Raw genomic sequence first — 18,241 nt, forward strand, 5'->3', positions numbered from 1 at the left:
AGCATCAAAATACTCTACAGTCATGTCCAAAAATATTGGCACCCTTGCAATTCTGTCAGAAAACGCAACCCTTCTCTCAGAAAATTGTTGCAGTTGCAAATGTTTTGGTACTCACATGTTCATTTCTTTGGTTTGCATTGGAACAACAGAAAAACAAAGAGAAGAAAACTCAAATCTGATGCAATCCCACACAGAAACTCAAAAATGCACTGACCAAAATTATTAGCACCCTTAGCTTAATATTTTGTAGCACCCCCTTTGAAAAAAAATAACTTAAATCAATCGCTTCCTGTAACCATGAATGAATTTCTTACACCTCTCTACTGGAATTCTGAACCACTCTTCTTTTGCAAACTGTTCCGGGGCCTTCAGATTTGAAGGATGCCTTCTCCCAACTGCTGTTTTGAGATCTCTCCACAGGTGTCCGATGGGATTCAGATCTGGACTCGTTGCTGGCCATTTCAGAACTCTCCAACGCTTTCTTTGTAACCATTTCTGAGTGCTTTTTGAAGTGTGTTTCGGGTCATTGTCCCGCTGGAAGACCCATGACCTCTGGTGGAGACGCAGCTTTCTGACACTAGCCACTATGTTGCACCCCAAAATTCTTTCGTAATAATCAGATTTCATGATACCATTCACACAGTCAAGGCATCAAGTGCCAGAAGCAGCAAAGCAACCCCAAAACATCTTTGAACCTCCGCCATGTTTGATTGTAGGGACTGTGTTCTTTTCTTTGAATGCCTCATTTCTTTTTCTGTAAATAGTGCCATGATGTCTTTGACCAAAAAACTCTACTTTTGTCTCATCTGTTCACATTACATTCTCCCAGAAAGATTGTGGTTTTGTCACATATGTTTTGGCACACTCCAGTCTTGCTTTTTTATGCCTTTGTGTCAGTAGTGGTGTCCTCTTGGGTCTCCTATCATAGCGTCCGTTTTCATTCAGATGGCGATGGATAGTGCGAGCTGGAACTGTTGTATCCTGTGTCTGCAGATGAGTTTGAATTTGTTGGGAAGTTAATCTAGGTTCTGTATCCACCATTTGAACAACCCTTTATGGTAATTTTTCAGTAATTTTGCTCTTCCATCCATGTCCAGGGAGGTTAGCTACAGTGCCATGGGCTGTAAAGCTCTTGATGATATTGCACACAGTGGACACAGGAACATTAAGATCTCTGGAGATGGACTTGTAGCCTTGAGATTATTTTTCCACATTTTTTCTCTCAAATCCACAGAAAACTCTTTACAGTTCATTCTTTTCTCCGTGCTCAGTGTCACACACAACACAAAGGTTGAGTCAACTTTTCTCCATCTTAACTAGTTGTAAGTGTGGTTCAACATCAAAAAAACTAAGATCATGGCCACTGGTCCCATCACCTCCTGGCAAATAGAAGGGGAAGATATGGAGGCAGTGACATATTTTACCTTCTTGGGCTCCATGATCACTGCAGATGGGGACAGTAACCACAAAATTAAATGACACCTGCTTCTTGGGAGGAAAGCGATGACAAACCTAGACAGCATCTTCAAAAGCAGAGACATCACCTTGCTGACAAAGGTCCGCATAATCAAAGCTATGTTTTTTCCAGTAGCAATGTATGTAAGTCAGAGCTGGACCATAATGAAGGCTGACCACGGAAGAACTGATGCTTTTGAATTGTGGTGCTGGAGGAGACTCTTGAGAGTACCCTGGACTGCAAAGAGAACAAACCCATCCGTTTTGAAGGAAATGAACCCTGAATGCTCACTGGAAAGACAAGTGCTGAAGCTGAGGCTCCAATACTTTGGCCATCTCATGAGAAGAGAAGACTCCCTGGAAAAGACCCTGATGTTGGGAAAGTGTGAGGGCAAGAGGAGAAGGGGATGACAGAGGACGAGATGGTTGGACAGTGTCACTTAAGTTACCAACATGAATTTGACCCAACTCTGGGAGGCAGTGGAGGACAGGAGGGCCTGGCGTGCTCTGGTCCATGGGGTCACAAAGAGTCGGACACGACTTAATGAATAAACAACAACAAAGTGTGATTACTATATTGCCCATACGTCTTACTTGTGACAGGTGTGTCTAAATACAAATTAAAGGAGCATCACATGGTTGAAAAGCAATTATTTCTTACAGTTTAGACAGGGTGCCAATAATTTCGGCGAGTGCATTTTTGGGTTTCTGTGTGGATTGTATCAGATTTGAGTTTTCTTCTCTGTGTTTTTGTGTTGTTCCAATGCAAAAAAATGAACATGTGAGTACCAAAACATTTGCAACTGCAACAATTTTTCTGAGATTGCATTTTCTGACAGAATTGCAAGGGTGCCAATAGTTTTGGTCCAGACTATATATTGTGTCAGCTCTTGCATCACTTATTGTCCACTGCCACCTTAGGGCTTTCTCCTGTTATTGCATTACAATTGGAAATTACATACAAAAGTTGCTTGTTATGTGATTGACTTCATTCTCTTTTCCAACAAAAATTTCCTCATTGGGGTTGGGGGAGATGGCTTACAAACCTGCTGCAACAAATTGTCTTTCCAATAGAAGGGCCAATCTTTCATATACGCATCTCCTCTCAAACAGATCCCTCATTTCATGCCTGCTTGTCTACACACCAGCATCCATTTCCACACTTTGTGGTAGTGACATGAATTCCACTTTAAGTATGTAATATGTGAAGTACTGCCTGTTATTTTTCCTGCATCTCCCAGTCAATTTCTGACAAATTGATGAATCAAATTGTAAATTTGTCTTGAATTTAAAACCTTATAAAATGCCCCCCAGGCTCCTAGAGACACCCACATTGCAAAGAAGTGTCCCCTGACTCTCCTCCACCAAGTCCTCCAAGTTTGGTGAAGATTAGGTTTCAGACATCTGAGTTCTACACCCACAAAGTGCGCCCCCCAGGAAAGTGCCCTTGAGCAGCTGGCTTGTGGCAGTGCTGGAATTTTCCCCAAGCCAGCTGCGAAAGGCCACTTTCCTGGGGGCCTCACTTTGGCACTAGCAAATGCACCTGGTATAGACACCCATTAGTTCTACCTGCCCCCAACACCACTCCCTTCTTTCTGCTTCCCCACAAATCTCTATCTTTCATCCTTTTCTTTCTAACATTGCTCTTTCAGCACCTCAGCGGTCATTTAGTCTGCACCAGACTCACCTGGGTTAGCATAGGCAGGTGTGGCTAGACTCAGTGTGTTTGTGTGCATGCAGTCACTGCTGGGTCTCTCTACAGTTTTAAAACTCTACGCTCTGAAAATGTGATGTCACTGCTGTGATTTCACTCATTAGCTAAACGTACTGAAAGGCAATCATAAAGTTTTCTTTTTCTCATACAAATTATATGGGCAGAATAGAAACTGTACGTTTTATCTCATGTCTCAGCTTCCACAAGATTAGATACTTTTTTTTTTGGTATTATATAAGCTTGGAATCCAAGTCAGCTAATACACATTACACAGGAGCAGGTGACATGACCAGAATCCAGGTTAAACTGTGCTTCCTGCTCATCCTCTGCACCTGTCTCTCCAGATACCCTTTCACAACCTCTCACTCCCCCACCCCTTTGCCAATCAGCAGGAATCCAAATGCAAATTCTCATTCATTCTCCCCTTCTCTTTCTACAAACACACACACACACATGCACACATATGGGATCAGGGAAAGGCAAGGTTCACCAGGAAGCTGGATTGCATGGAGGTGAGACCAGAAAAAGAAACCCCAAAAACAGAAGATTCAGGCTACCTGCTGTCTTGGACTTATGGTAAGGAAAGCTGACATGTTTTTACTGCAGAGATCTGGAGCTGAGCTTGCGATTAAAGGAATAAAGGAGTGCTGTCCTCTGAAGATGCCGGCCACAGAGACTGGCGAAACGTTAGGAAGAACAACCTTCAGAACACGGCATAAGAGCCTGAAAAACCCACAACAACCAAAGGAATAATCACTCTGGAGACTGGCAATAAAGCAAAATAGAAACACTGTGTTTATTGCCCACTGTTTATTAACAGTGTGGATAGTGGTTCTGTGGGAAAACCATTGTCAAACTTATTTATAGAAGAATGGGCTCCCATGTTTGCAATGTTGTCTCCCTAGCCGAAATGGAAGAAGAAAAAGAAGCAGGAAATGACTACAGAGGAGGAAGAGGAGTTTGAGAGTACCAGCCCTCCTTCAGATTTAAAAGTGCCAAGAAAGGAAGGAAGATTTGCCTTCCTGTTGTCCTTCCCCACTGGTTCAGACTGTGTGCTACCCGTGCTGGTATTCTCTTCCAATAGGGTTCTTGTATAAGTCCAAATACTTTGCCTAGCAAGGCTACCTGCCTTGCAAAATAAATACTGTACACATGCACATTGTACTTTTTCATGCCAGGAGTAGGCTCAACAAATCAAAGAGTGATGAATTTAAAACTGCAGATGGAAAGGCCTGCTGAGTTGTCACGACAAAACAAGTTCTTTATATTATTATTATTCCATAGGAAAATACATGAGGTGATTGTAGCTAGTGTTCCTTTAGAACCGAGTACCACTGCAGTGATCTGAACAATGGTCACAGCAATACTAAAGAGTGTAGTGCTGCAGTGAATGAGCCATTAAAATTAAATGTGGATTGCACCAGAATACCATGGCTTGTTATGGAAATATATACAGCATTTATTTTCTCAATAGTTCATTATATATTTGGTGTAAGTGAGGGCTATTTTCTTGTATTTTCCCTACATATTTCATTAGTGTTTCAGCAAAACATGCCAGATTCAGTAGATTCTGCAGAGAGTTGGAAATTTTACGTTTGCACTGCAAACTGCTGACTACCATCCTGGCTCAGGGAATCTGGGAGTTCATATTCCAACAAAGTAACTTTTCTAAGTACTAATGAAGGCCAGAACAGATATGGGGGAAGTACAATACAGAGAAGGGATGTGGTGGTGCTGCGGTTAAACTGCAGAAGCCACTGTGCTGCAAGATCAGAAGGCCAGCAGTTGTAGGACCGAATCCACGCGGCAGAGTGAGCTCTATCACTTGTCCCAGCTCCTGCCAACCTAGCAGTTTGAAAAGCATGTAAATGCGAGTAGATAAATAGGTACCACCTCAGTGGGAAGGTAATGGCGTTCTGTGTCTAGTCGCGCTGGCCTTGAAACCATGGAAACTGTCTTCAGACAAACACTGGTTCTACGGCTTGGAAACGGGGATGAGCACTGCCCTCTAGAGTCGGACACGACTGAACAAATTGTCAAGGGGATCCTTTACCTTTACCTTACAATACAGAGAACAGCAAGGGAGAACAGAGAAGTGTATAAAGTGATGCTGCACAAGCAGAGATCTGCTGATGCAATGTTGGATTTTATCTGTTTAATGCTATTGTACTTATGTCCTCCTAGCTGCATTTCTCATTGCCCTCTAACTGGCCACTATGAGATAAACTGAGCACTGCTCTTTTTATTTCTTATGTGCACTGTACAAAGCAAACAAGATGATTTTTGTTTTCTTAATGTTCATCTGCACTCCAGCTTCGGCACTTTCTTTTTAACTTTCACGAAAAGTCATTTCAAACCATTGCTGCTTTTTTCCATCATCTGCACATCTTAAATTATTGGGCAAATAAAGAAAAGAAAAAAGCGTCAAAACCATTGCTATTAACTAACTGCTGTTGTTTTATGTGAGCTTTCATATACAAGTCCTCTTCACTCATAAGAGTGGGACTACTACTGGGCAAGTAGACTTGTCTGTGGAAGTGGACTTGTGCACAAAAGCTCACGTTGAAATATAGCAGTTAGCCTTTAAGTGCCACGATGTCTTTTTGTTTGTTTTTTATTTTCCATTTGTTTTTGCCTGGTATGCTAGCACAGGCTAACCTCTAACTCTTCTGAAACTTTAATTATTGATGTTTCTTCTACCAATTTTCACTCCTTCGTTTGAATCTACTCTAGCTTTCTGTGTGATATGTTCTGCCTACAGACTGAACAGAAAAAGGGATAAAATGCACCCTTGTCTGACACCCTTGCCTATAGGAAACCATTCTATCTCTCCATATTCTGTCCTAACGGTAGCTTCTTGTTCATATTACAGGTTTTGCATCAGGGCACTCAAGTGATGAGGCACACCCATTTCTTTTAGAGCAACCCATGATCCACACAGTCAAATGCTTTGCTGTAGTCTACAAAGCATAGACTGATCTTCTGAAATTCTTTGGTGCATTCTAGTAGCCAGTGGGTATTTGCAATCTGGTCTCAAGTGCCTCTTCTTTTTCAGAATCTGGCTTGAAAATCAGGCATTCCTTGCTCCATATAAGGTAAAAGTCTTTGTTACAACATCCTGAGCATCACTTTGCTTGCATGGGAAATGAGAGCAATGGTCTTATCAATACTGCCTGCCTTGACATCTCCTTTCTTGGAGATTGGAATTTATATTGAACACCTCCAGTCTGTGGGCCATTGTCTTGTTTTCCATATTTGTTGGCATATTCTTGTTAGGATTTTGACAGATTCAGTCTTTGTAGCTTGAATTAGTTTTATTGGTATTTCATCAGCCCCTGGTGATTTACTTCTTCCTAATATTATCAGAGCAGCTTTCACTTCACTTTCTACAACTGCTACTTTGCTGTCTACAACTGATGGTCCTTCAAAGGAATCTGTCATCCTTTTCTCTCTCCCATATAGGTCTTCAGTATACTGTTTCCATCTTCTCTTTATTTTCTCTTAGTCAGATAATATAATTTCCTTGTTGATCTTTCAGCATTTCTAATCCAGGCAGAAATTTCCCTTTGATTTCTTGATCTTCTGGAAGAGATCCCCCCCTTTTTTATTGTTCTCTTCTATTCAAATAGTTCTCTTTGTCTCTACAGTGGACCCTCTACTTAAGGAATTAATCCGTATTGGAATGGTGGCTGCAAGTCGAAAAGTCTGTAAGTCGAATCTCCATTGACCTACAATGCACTGAAAACCGATTAATCCCATAACCAGTGGTTTTTATTCTAATTTTATTCCATTTTGGTTTTTTTCTGGTCTGTAAGTCGATTCTCTGGCAGCAAGTCGAATCTAAATTTTGCAGCCAGAGAAGTCTGTAACTCGAAAAGTCTGTAAGTCGAGCCGTCTGTAAGTCGAGGGTCCACTGTATATGACAGTCTCTGAAAAACTGCATTCATTTTGCAAAAATTAATTTTTTTGCCCAAAAGTCTTTCATTAATAGAGTTGTTGAACCATGTACAAAGGTTTGTTTGCATTGTTTTCTTTTGTTTCTTTGTGATTAGATTAGTTTGTGAGAAATGCTTGAAATTTTGCTGATAAAAAAGAGAAGGAAATAGAAAAGACTTACCTTTTCTTTTTGTCAAACTGAAGGCCACAGTTGCCTCAGAGGCGTATGAAACTACAGTGATAAGATAGAAAATACACTGACATTTTGGATGATGAAAGATTGCTGATTTGCAGTATTAATCTTCTTCTACAAGCTATGACAGGGTTCTGTTCATCATGGCTCTTAGCGTGTAACTACACTGGCAAATACTGCAGGAAACACTCTCCTATTGGGATAGTATGATTCACATTAGTTACCATTGACTGCATGATGTAATCATTGACTATGCAAAAGCCTTTGACTGTGTGGACCACAGCAAACTATGGCAAGTCCTTAAAGACATGGGAGTGCCTGACCACCTTGTCTATCTCCTGAGAAACCTATATGTGGGACAGGAAGCAACAGTTAGAACTGGATATGGAACAACTGACTGGTTCAAAATTGGGAAAGGAGTACGACAAGGCTGTATATTGTCCCCCGGCTTATTTAACTTATAGGCAGAATACATCATGCGGAAGGCTGGACTGGAGGAATCCCAAGCCGGAATTAAGATTGCCGGAAGAAATATCAACAATCTCAGATATGCAGATGATACCACTCTGATGACAGAAAGTGAGGAGGAATTAAAGAATCTTGTAATGAGGGTGAAAGAGGAGAATGCAAAAAACGGCCTGAAACTCAACATCAAAAAAACTAAGATCATGGCCACTGGTCCAATCACCTCCTGGCAAATAGAAGGGGAAGATATGGAGGCAGTGACAGATTTTACTTTCTTGGGCTCCATGATCACTGCAGATGGAGACAGCAGCCACGAAATTAAAAGACGCCTGCTTCTGGGGAGGAAAGCAACGACAAACCTCGACAGCATCTTAAAAAGCAGAGGCATCACCTTGCCAACAAAAGTCCGAATAGTCAAAGATATGGTTTTTCCTGTCGTGATGTATGGAAGTGAGAGCTGGACCATAAAGAAAGCAGTCCGCCGAAGAATTGATGCCTTTGAACTGTGGTGCTGGAGGAGGCTCTTGAGAGTCCCCTGGACTGCAAGGAGAACAAACCTATCAATTCCAAAGGAAATCAACCCTGAGTGCTCACTGGAAGGACAGATCCTGAAGCTGAGGCTCCAGTACTTTGGCCATCTCATGAGAAGAGAAGACTCCCTGGAAAAGACCTTGATGTTAAGAAAGTGTGATGGCAAGAGGAGAAGGGGACGACAGAGGATGAGATGGCTGGACAGTGTCTGCGAAGCAACCAACATGAATTTGACACAACTCTGGGAGGCAGTGGAAGATAGGAGGGCCTGGCGTGCTCTGGCCCATGGGGTCACAAAGATTCGGACACGACTAAACGGCTAAACAACGACGACTCAGCATGATGTAAATGTCAATGCAGACCAGCCCAGAGAAATTCAGTTCCTGAAGATTTTCCTAATTGACAGCTGTAAATTTATTTTTTATTTAATTTTTTTATTTGTTTTTTTTATTTCTTGGTAAATCTTTTCTTTCTAGGAATAACATAATAATCATAAACCTCTCACTGGGGCAGATAACCTCCTTGAGATGGTTGCAGTCAAATCAGATAGCTGTAAACTGAGAAGCAAGAATCCTTTGTAACCCAGGGAATTAGAAGAAAGCTGACCATCAAACGAAGAGAAGAAAGCTTTCAGGAGCTGGAGAGTCACAGCAGGCAAGGAGTGGAAGCGGTTGCATCCTCAGCATAGATTTATCCAGGGCTGTAACTACGGTATGACATGCCTCAATGTACAGTACCTTCATTGTACCACTGGTACAAATAAGTGGCAGCACCTGCCAGCCATATTTACTTTCCTTATTTCTGGGGAGTGGCCCCTTCCCCCTTTTCTTGGGGGGGTGGGGGCTTGGGCCTCTGCCTCAGGGTGGAGTGAATGGGAGATGCTAGCACTTGCTTCAGGTGCTAAAATTGCTTATTGCAGCTCTGGAATTTTTTTATCAAGGCCCCTGAAGACTTTTCCTGAGTTTCCTGATTCAAACAACAGGATCCTCACAGTGGAGTCTTGCATAAGGGCAGGTCACAGCTTGTGGGCCATAAGTAAGACACAGCAGTCCTTCTGTTAACCTCACCTCTTTCCTAGATGTTGTTGGACTCTGATCCAGTTAGGGATGATGGGTGCTATAGTAACTATGTCAATTGTTTTAAAATCTAGGGGGGGGGGGGAACCCTGCTACCATTATGCTAACGAATGAGGAGGCTCAGAATGACAGCCGTGACTTTTAAAAAAGTAACCTTCCATAGTCTGTTACCAAATGCCAGGCCAAGGTTTTATCTGATAACCCACAGGGTACTTTTCACTTATAGATTGCTTGCAGTCTGTGCAATACATTAGACTAGTGATTCCATAACCTGGGGGCGGGGCAGGCCTTATTGCACTACAACTCCCAGAAAGCTTGGCCATTTACTATGCTGGCTACGGTTTCTAATAGTTATACAGTAGTCTAAAAAATAAATAAATCCAAGGGCTGAAATTTAAAAACCGCTGGATTAGACAAGAGGGTCCTTCATTATTTCCAGTGAACACACAGCATTTGGACATGAGCAGGCTCTCATGGCCAGTTCAGTAGAAGGAGTAAAATTCCACAGGCCTGTTCCTATGTAGGGAACTGCATCTACTTCCTTTCCTCTCAGTTCCTTCCCTCCTTTCTTCTCTCCTCCCTTTCTAGCTTCTGCACTCCCACTCGGATGTCATCTCTTCCCCTCCCTGCCACTCAGCATTCTGTGGAATTGGTTGAGGGGGTTCTTCTATCTGTCACTTTCAATGATACTCTGAGTTTGCCAGTACTTGTCTCTTGTACTGTATGTGTTGGGTGGAAGTTTTGGCTCATTCTTCTCCAACACAAGGAGATTTGATTTGTAAGTAAGAAGAGACATTGAAGGATTGGCGCTTCAGATTCTCCTCCATGCTTTCAGAAAATCCTCCCAAAAGGCAGAACATTGCCTTTCTGCAGATTCAATTCAACTGGGAATGCATAGAAGTTTGACTTGCTGATATGGTAAAATCTGTAACTCCCTAATGGGACTGTCTTTTCCTATGCATACAGACTCCTACATTTGCAAACTACCCTCCTCTTCCGAATCACATCTAAGTAAACTTTCAATTATGGAACAGTGGCAGAACTTACTAATAATCAAGTGGTATTGATCAGCACAATTATGTATGAACTACTCTCAGATTTCCCATTCTCCAGATCAATTTGCTGAGGAATTTCCTAAGATGAAAGCAATGTTTTTGCACCTCTTGAGATTCATTTAAGAAGAAACTCACCTTTCTTTGAGAATTAGCACATTTGTAAAGTCTGTTGGGCATTTCAGAGAAACCATGTGTGGACAAAATGGATTGCACATTTTAAAGTACAGTCAGCAGGTATGTGTGCTGTTGAAAAACATATGCACAATGCCCTTTAGTTAACTGGAGAAATTGTGCAAATTTGGTTAAATGGGCAAATGTGTACATTAGGAGAAATATTAAATGAGTGCACACATTAGGAAAAATGGGCCCCAAAAGGTACAACATTCAATACAAAAGAAAAATACAAAGACTCCTGTATCAACAGAAACAATGGAGGAAAGCAAATTTGAGTGAGAATCAGAGAAATGCACTGCACTGGAGCCAGAGACATTTTCACAAACATACTAAAAACATGAATGTCCAAACTCTGGGTTTTACCAGGCAATGCTGATAAGTATTGAGCCTTTCCCAGAAAAAAATAGAGCTAGGAAGCTGTAAATGCCACACTATTCTACATATTCCCCCAGGAAGTCAATGGACTTGCAACATCTATCCTCATTTGCAACATTAGTTGCCTCCAGAACAGTCCCAAATCGTTGACCCTTTAGGTGTTTTTTAAGTTTGGGGAACAGATAATAGTCAGAAGAAGCAAGGTCAGGAGAACAGGGTGGATGGGGCATTACAGTGGTGCCTCGCTTAACGAGCGCACCGTTTAACGACAAATCCGCATAGCAACACGTTTTTTGCAATCAAAAAACCGATTGCATTGCGATGTTCTGAATAGGGTAAACATCGCATTGCGATGATCGGTAAGCGTTTTGCTTACCGATCTTCACATTGTGATGTTTTGGAACAGCTGATTGGCGGTTCCAAAATGGCTGCCAGAAAATACCTTCCTGCAGCGTTTTCACGCCAATTCCTTGCTTACTGAGGCGGCGAAAATGGCGGCTGGATTGAGGATTCCCACTTAGCGGTGAGTTTTGTCCCCACAGGAATGCATTAAACGGAGTTTAATGCGTTCCTGTGGGGTTTCCCCCGCATAGCGACGTTTCCAGATAGCGACGTTTTTCCTGGAATGGATTAACGTCGCTATGCGGGGCACCACTGTACTTGAAAAGGCTAAGGAGGTCAGTTTTGCCATTGTTTCACCTGCAGTGTGTGATGAGGCATTGGCATGCAACCTTTGGAGAGCTTTCTTCAATGTTTTTCCTTGATGTTTTGCCTCAACTTCGTCAATAAGGCACAGCAATATTTTGCAATTATGGTTGAACCCTGTTGAACATAATCCACCAGCAGAACTCCCTTCTTATCCCAAAAAACTGTTGCCATTTGCTTCTGCACTGACCTTTGCACTCGGAACTTCTTTGGCCTAGGGGAACCACCGTGCCTCCATTCCTTAGACTGTTACTTTGTCTCAGGATTTTAACAGTAGATCCATGTCTCATCACCAGTTACCAGTTGGTCCAGGAAATCTGACTCATTTCTTGCAAAATGTTCCAAAGCAGCCACCGATGACTCCAAGCTGCCAGCTTTCTCATTTCCAAGTTGTTGTGGATAACGGCACCAACTCTCTCACATTATATTCTCAAATATATAGCAATACTTTTGGCTGATATTCGGTGGTCTTCCATGATCATGTCATGGATGGCTTCACATTTGCAGGCACAGAGACAGAAACAGGCCTTCCACTGGGTTTCTCACTTTCAACACTGAAATGGCCAGTTTTAAAATTGACAACCCAACCTTTAACTGAAGGGCCACTGTCACCCATAGTTTGTAAGATTTCATCATGGATCTGCTTTGCACCTTTCCCTTGGAGAAACAGGAACTTGATTATGGTCCTATGCTCTTCCACATTAAACTTTTCTGGAGGTGCTGCCAGGTTCACTTTGGACCTGAACATGAAAGATAAGTTAAAATCATAAGTACAGTAGTTGATTTTTGCACCATTGAATACAGACAAATTAGCCAACACACCCTGCAATTTATAGCTTCCTAGCTCAATTTTTTTTCTGGGAAAGGCTCAGCACCCTGTCGTACTATATCAGTTTTATGCGGTGCTTTTGTCAGTTTTTGACACTAATGCAAAACAACTGGATGCCTATTCATTGCTGACACTTAATAGCAAATGTTCTGTGAATATATAGAAAATATGCACATGCTCACAGAGTCCCAGAGAATATTAGTCATTCACATTTGCGAAGGAAAATTGGGGTGAATGATGTGGGTTCCTTTGGCTCTCCTCCCAAGATCTGCAGGGAAGAAGAAAGATTGTTAAACCAGTTTAAGCAACAGTGTTGGTGGTAATGAAACCCCAGGTATGCAAAAAGCAAGAAGCTCAGAATCTGCAGTTCTCAGTTCAGGGAATATTCGGGAGTAGAGACATATATAGCAAAAAAATGAAAGGTACAGTCAGATCAGTCAATACCTTTCATTTCGAAAGGATTATTTATTATTTGTGTGAGCTTGTTTGTGTTAGGATTATAACTTTGGATGCAACTACCAAAGAACGTCCCCATTCTTATTACATGAACTGGTGAAAAAGCTCTGCTCGCCACTCCGTGCCCTCTACATTTTCTGGACCTACAGAGAAAACTTGGTGTCCATGTCAGATAAAACAGTCTCTTTATCTTGTACATCTTGTGAACTTTTCATTTTTTTCCACAGGTTGTGGGGGAGGAATCTTAGTGTTGCATAAGAGCTGGAGGCATGAATATTTGATAACTCATCCTCCCATAAGTGTAACAAATCTGATGTGCCGCTGGAAGCTATTAGGCATTCTGTTTACTCCATAAGCGTACATTTTTAGAAGTCTACCGAGAGCCACAGTCTAAAGAGATTTGAATCTGGGCATTTATTATGCAGTTAAGGGTTTGAATGTAAATGATCTACTTCCCTGGGAGTTTAGTGAACACTTGAATCCACTCTTATCTATTTCTACACTTAATTAATGCCTTTTTTTGCATTTGCATCATTCTTGTAGATATGTATGCTCTTTACTGATTGCTGCTCTACACCCTTCAGTTTAATACATGTGTACATTAGAAGAGCTATTCTGAGTATGGGACTAGAACAGCGATTCCCAACCTGGGGCACATGTAACCCCAGGAGGTACTGAACCAGGATATTTAGGGGTATGTGGAAAAAAAATGAATTAACAAAATTAATTGAACTTTATGAGAAGTGGCGGAATGGGTTTTCTCCTTTATTTAACCTCAAGACAAGCCCCGTTCCCTCGCTTTGTTATTTTGGTGAATGGTGGGGAGTCCCTCTCTAAACAGTGTGTTGCAGACATGACACTACAGCAGGTGTGCTTGGAGTGTGCTTCTCACAGGCTCAGCTTTCACCCTCCTCTGCTTTACAAGCATCCGAGTGCTGTCACTCTGGTACTGGTATTTATATAACTGGGGGCCTCCATCAGTTCTGTGAGCAGTGTTCCATGAGTGAGATCTCCTGGGTCTTTTGTGATGTATTTGCTTGAATGCATGGTATCTTTTGAATTTTGAATGTAAATCTATACACACGTGTCTGTTCACCTTATTAGTCACTGCTTTTTAGTACCATTATTGGGCTATTTATTTACAATTGCAATATATAACTTTGAGATAACCACAACCATATTACATTATAAACATTTTGCTAATATGAAAGGTGCAAGTTATGGAAATGGGCTGCCAAGGGGTATGCAAGTGAAAAAAGGTTAATAAAAAACACTGGACTGCTGCTGCCATCACCTTCTATCACTCACCTTCCTACTCAATTCCAGTAAAGCAAAACGTGAGACATCACTGCACACTGAGTTTCCATGTCTCACAAATGACAAACTATGAAGGAGGCGGAAAAATGTCTAGCATTAAAACATAACAGTAATTTTATTGTATCAAACAATTTCAGGGAAAGGGGAAAAGAGGAAAGATGCTGTTATTTCTGGCCGCTAGCTGCTGCGGTCTCTTGTCAACATGAGCTTGTTCAAGCCAAATGTGTCAATATCTCATGAAGCTGACACTCTTAAAAAGCTGCATTCTATGTAGACGGTGTTGGTGGAGAACAGGAGAGATAGCTCAGTGGGTTGGAGTACCTGTCTGCAGAACCAGGACTTCAGTTCCTTTGTGCCTCCTAGTCTTGTGTTCAGCCTTGGGCAAGCTGCCTGGTACCAATGTACCAACAAGCTAGAGGGCCTGAGAAACCAGTTCTGGCTATTTGGAAACCTTTAAAAATGTCAGTATAATTCAGAATTGACTTTATGATGCATTTTAAAGAAGAAGAAGAAACTGTCACACCTCATCTGTGAATGTCCAAAGATTGCACAGATTACAAAGTTAGACATGATAGAGTGGCAAAGTTAGTACACTGGTGATTATGTAAAAAATATAACTTGCCGGCCTCCAAAAACCCATGGGAACATCAGGTAGAGAAGGGTCAGAAAATGAGGAAGTCCTTGTGGGATTTCCGGATCCAAACATAACACACTAGACATAGTAGTAATAGAACAAAGAAATGTCTGGATCATTGACATTGCAATTCCAAGGGATGCCAGAGCTGAAAATAAAGAATTGGACAAACTAACAAAGTACAGAGACCTGGTAAAAGAAACATCTTGCCTCTAGAAAAAGCACACCTCAGTGGTCCCAGTAGTCATTGGGACCTTGGGAACAATATCAAGAAATTTCACACAGTACTATAAGTAGTTGCAGATCTCAGAAATCACACCATCAGAGCTACAAAAAACAGCAATATTAGGAACAGCATACCTACTGCGCCGATATTTAACAGATACTTAGGTTTTTGGTTAAAACTTGTATTTGTTATATAATATCAGTCAATGTTTTTACAATTTTGATTGTGCCTGGTGTTGTTTAATAGCAACAACAACAACAATAACAATAATTAATTATTAGTGAAGCATACACACCATCAGTCAGAATAAGGCAGTTGCAAGAGATTTTAGATGTCAGGCAGCAGATTTTTATGAAAAGGCAGCAAATAGTTAGCTATTTACGTGACTATATTGTAGTGCATTGAATTGTTCTTGTAAGAAATGAGGAGTGCCAGTCTGGGATTTTGGTTAACAATGACTTGGCTGAGTGAGCAAAGTAGGGGTGGTAGCAAAGTATCTTGAGTCTGTCTTGTATAAAAGGTAAAGGTTCCCCTTGACATTTTTGTCCAGTCGTGTCCGACTCTAGGGGGCAGTGCTCATCCCGTTTTCAAGCCACAGAGCCAGTGCTTGTCCAGAGACAGTTTCCGTTGTCACGTGGCCAGCATGACAAGGGAACGCCATTTTTACCTTCCCACTGAGGTGGTACCTATTTATCTACTCACATTTACATGCTTTCAAACTGCTAGGTTGGCGAGGAGTTCGGACAAAGCGATGGGAGCACACTCCGTTGCGTGGATTCAATCTTATGACTGCTGGTCTTCTGACCCTGCAGCACACAAAGGCTTCTGCAGTTTAGCCTGCAGTGCCACCACGTCCCCTTTAAATTAAACTGCTTTGCTAATTTCTGAGCCACCAACTTGGTGATCCTCAAAACAAACGGACAAAACAATTTTTAAAAAACAAATCTAACCTACCCCCTACAGTTTTCTTCAGTTCCCAAATACACCCAAATGATGTTTGAGATCGGTTCACACTCCAAAAAACATACTGCTGCTACTTTTGCTCCTCTTCCTCCAAAGCCAGAAGCCAAATGGTCATGGCTGAACCAACAAAGTACTGTATCGTTTCTTGAATCAAAGGCAGCACATAGTCATTATTTTCTGAGTGACCAAAAAAGCCATCTTGTTTACTAGTAGCCTGCCATGTGCAGAGGGCACACATGACCCTTATCTAAAACAGTTTAAAAAGAAAAGGACTTGGAAATGTTACTTTTGGACTATTACTGGCCATATGTCTTTGGGGATTTTGGTGTGTCTAGTACCCAAGAGTAATTTTAACATGTTCTGCTACTGCCACCAGCCTATTATGTCCTGAGCAGCTCATGAAGGAAGAGACCTTCTGTCCTTTGCGACTAAGAGGGAAATCAAGTGGGCAGGCCATGAAGGATGGAGAAATCTGCTTCTCTTCTGAAAGCCTGTTCTTTCTCCTGCCCAAAATTTCCAGTCCCTTGTAGCTATTAGACATGGTAAAATGCAATGTCGTCATGCTTCTCAAAGGAAAAATATTTGAAGATAACACACAATAAGGAATGTGTGCCACTGACACTTAATTAGAGGGTTAGTGTTTCTTCCAATCATACACTTATTTGATTACGTACATAAGCGGTCTGTAGTCTGAGCAGGGGAGTTCTGCATATCCCTCCCAACTTGGACCACAAGCTCTCTGATTAGAGCTCAAGAGATGCTAATTCATAGGTAGTTTATTCATTTTGACTTATGGATGCAATCTATAAGCCACTTGCACTAGAGTAAGGTAAAGGTTCCCCTTGACATTTAGTCAGTCGTGTCCGACTCTAGGGGGCGGTGCTCATCCCCGTTTCCAAGCTGTAGAGCCAGCGTTTGTCTGAAGACAGTTTCCGTTGTCACATGGCCAGCGTGGCTATACACGAAACGGTGTTTACCTTCCCACCGAGGTGGTAGCCATTTATCTACTCGCATTTGAATGCTTTCGAACTGCTAGGTTGGCGAGGAGCTGGGACAAAGCGACGGGAGCTCACTCCGTTGCGTGGATTCAATCTTACGACTGCTGGTCTTCTGACCCTGCAGCACACAAAGGCTTCTGCGGTTTATCCCGCAGCGCCACCACGTCCCTTGCACTAGAGCAGCTCCACAGAGAAACATAAGGCATCAGTCAAACATGTGTCAAGCCAGAATAAATTACACAGAATTTTTTCTCCTCTGCAAACTGCCATTTTACACTCTTCCACTCCAACAATTATTGGGGGGGGGGAGCTTTACAAGACTGGCCCCAATTGTTGCCTGTTTAGACTAGAATTAGGAAGTACTGCTCAGTAGAAAGCAGTTGCTCACTTAGATTTGGCTTCTTTATATTTTGTCATGTAAATAACTGACTGGCAGCGTTAAGTCATCAGAAAGCCTATTCAGATAGTGGACAATGCTTCATTTTCTCTTCCTTTTGTTGCTTTTTGACATCATGCACCCAACTCTTATTGTCTTTCTGATGACATAATTCAAGTACTCTGACTACAGTGATGCCTCACAAGATGAAAATAATTCGTTCCGCAAGTTGTTTCGTATTGCAAAAATTTCACATTGCAAAGCACGGTTTCCCATAGGAATGCATTGAAATTTAATTAATGCATTCCTATTCGTCTTGCGAAGCATGGCCATAGAAAAATTTGTCTTGTGAGTCACCAAAAAATCATGAAATGCTTTCGTCTTGTGAGTTTTTTGTTGCATGAGACATTTGTCTTGCGAGGCATCACTGTATATCAGGGGTGAGCAATTAATTTCTATAGGGGGCCACATGAAAAATCTGAACTGTGTTCGGGGGCCGAACCAACTTTACTTAAAAATAAAATGAAGCAGTGATGTTATGATTGTTTTTATTTTAAACTTGTTAATCTTCATAAATGCTAAAGAGGTTTTTTTGTGGTATGTTAAAGATAAGCAACTGATAAACTTTAGACAAAAAGCTATAAATGATTTTGATGTTCAACTTGTTCAGTGAGAGAAATCCAGTCTGTCTTGGGCTTGAACAAGTGCTTAAACACCGGACTAGAGCAATGACCGGTGGGCCGGACAGGAGCAGCTCGCAGGC

At 41.7% G+C, this 18,241-nt stretch overlaps 2 long non-coding RNA genes across 3 annotated transcripts in view; one reads left to right on the top strand and one right to left on the bottom strand.

Moving 5' to 3' along the window:
- Nucleotides 1–18,241, top strand: part of LOC144589222 (uncharacterized) — a 39,168-nt gene that overhangs the window by 13,460 nt on the left and 7,467 nt on the right. The window lies entirely within an intron of this gene.
- Nucleotides 1–18,241, bottom strand: part of LOC144589221 (uncharacterized) — a 48,759-nt gene that overhangs the window by 8,472 nt on the left and 22,046 nt on the right. The window contains exon 1 of one of the 2 annotated variants that reach the window (XR_013545204.1): nt 12,691–15,175. The exons of the other annotated variant lie outside the window; for it this stretch is intronic. This is a non-coding gene — a long non-coding RNA (uncharacterized LOC144589221). Of the gene's footprint in view, nt 1–12,690; nt 15,176–18,241 lie in introns of those variants that run through there. 2 annotated transcript variants of the gene reach the window in all.

This window comes from Pogona vitticeps, chromosome 4, assembly GCF_051106095.1.
Source record: "Pogona vitticeps strain Pit_001003342236 chromosome 4, PviZW2.1, whole genome shotgun sequence".
Taxonomy (NCBI): domain Eukaryota; kingdom Metazoa; phylum Chordata; class Lepidosauria; order Squamata; family Agamidae; genus Pogona; species Pogona vitticeps.